Source organism: Peromyscus eremicus, chromosome X (assembly GCF_949786415.1).
Source record: "Peromyscus eremicus chromosome X, PerEre_H2_v1, whole genome shotgun sequence".
NCBI lineage: Eukaryota > Metazoa > Chordata > Mammalia > Rodentia > Cricetidae > Peromyscus > Peromyscus eremicus.
Genome location: NC_081439.1, coordinates 101,345,646 through 101,347,511, shown reverse-complemented (window position 1 = coordinate 101,347,511; position 1,866 = coordinate 101,345,646). Strand labels below are relative to the sequence as shown.

General features: G+C 45.8%; 1 pseudogene; it reads right to left on the bottom strand.

Moving 5' to 3' along the window:
• Positions 1-707: 707 nt before the first annotated feature.
• LOC131900181 (prefoldin subunit 6-like) lies at positions 708-1,108 on the bottom strand (annotated as a pseudogene).
• Between the last annotated feature and the right edge of the window lie 758 nt (positions 1,109-1,866).

The following is a 1,866-nucleotide window of genomic DNA, read 5'->3' as shown; positions in this document are numbered from 1 at the left end:
ACATTTACTATATAGTTGACACAGGCTTTAGACTCCTGGTCCTCAGGCCTCCACCTTTCAAGTGCTAGGATTACAGGAACACATCACCTCCCTCCCCGCCATTTGTTCATGTTTCTAGTTGATCTTTGGGGAGTTTTAATTTTCACCTGCACTGTGAGCATATGAGTACCCTGCTGGACTCTCAAAGTTTGAACCAACACCGGCCGCTGAGTTGTGTTGAACTGGACTTCCTTCTTGCCGTACACGGATGGAACACTCTGCTGGATACTCTGATGGCTGTGGTGTTTGCAGAGACCCCTCACTGGAACCATAACCCCTGTCTCTTCATGAAAACACATTGGACAAAAGCAAGTTCTACACAATTATCTCAGCAGACTCAGTAAAACTGTCAAATCCATCAAAATTTAACCTATACTACTCTAGTCAACTCATTTACTGACCTGTTAGGCTTCACTTTAAACTGAGTGAGTGGAGAAGAGAGAAAGCTTGGGTGGGCCTTTCCTTCATTTCTTTTATACAAGCAGTAGAGGACTTTGATGTGTCTCTCTTCTGATCAAAATTGCATTGTTTTTTCCTACACTTTCTGTAGGTCCAGATTATATTGATAACTCTTTTGTTTTGTCCCCCCCCTTTTGTTTACATTTTATTGGCTACTATAGTATAGACCCTGAAACTGCATCATTCCCTCTCCTTCCCCTATCATGGGGTCAGATCTTCCCAGGAGCCCCTGCCTTTACTGCCTGGACCCAAGTAAACTCCTGCTGCAGCTGTGCAAGGCATTCCCTTTGTTGCTCAGACTGTTGCTCAGTGTCACAAGGCTGGAATTCATAGTGCTCGATTTCTGCTGTGATATACTCTAGCCTCTTCCCCACAGTGGCTGGAGTCTCCCCTTGGCTCCTCTTTGACAAACACAGAATCCAGAAGTTTAAAGACCACGTTGGATCCATCTAGCAAGGCCAGTTCCTCCCTCATCCTCCCTCACAATATTGTTTTCCGATAGCTTTGGCTCAAGCTTTGCCCTCTCGGACAAGGGTTTACTCAAATCTTCTGGCAGCTGTTGGTGTTTCTCCACTTCTCCCTGTAGCTTCTTTTAGATCATCTCAGGCATAGTGAAAGTGAAAGCCCCCGGGATAGGGGTCGCTGGGTCTCAAGCTCTCGAAGATATCTGAGCTTACATTTTTGGTCCTCTTCACGGTCTCCCTTCTATATTAACAAATCCCTTGTTGTTTGTTTGTTTGTCTTTTTGTTGTTGTTGTTTTGGTTTTTTGAGACAGAGTTTCTCTGTGTAGCCTTGACTGTCCTAGACCTCGCTCTGTAGAACAGGCTGGCCTCGAACTCACAGAGATCCACCTGCCTCTGCCTCCCAAGTGCTGGCCCTGCTGCTGCTGTTGTTTGTAAAGGGAGGGATTGTTTTATTCTGACTCACAGTTGCAGAAGCTTTCATCGCATTATAGACAAGGAATGGGGAAGCAGCTCTGTTAGTTCACGGTGACAGTAGCAGATAGTGGGGGTTGTTCATGTCACAAGAATCATCCGGAAGCAGAGATAACATGACAGCAAAGGAGCCAGGAACAAAATTGCTACAAATAACATTCCCAGTGGCCTACTAACTCCAGCTAGACCCCGCATCCTACAGGTTCTATGTTTTTAGCATTTTCAAAAAATGTCTCACTATGCAGCTCTGGCCAGCCTGAAAGTCCCAATCTGAACTCACAGAGGTCAGTCTGCCTCTGACTCTGGAGCTCTAGAATCAAAGGCAGGCACTACCATTCCTGGCCATGGTTCTGTTTTGTTTTGTTTTTTAATGCATGCGGGGAGGGCATGTACACATGTATGCATGTGTCTGGAGAGCAGAGGACAACCTCA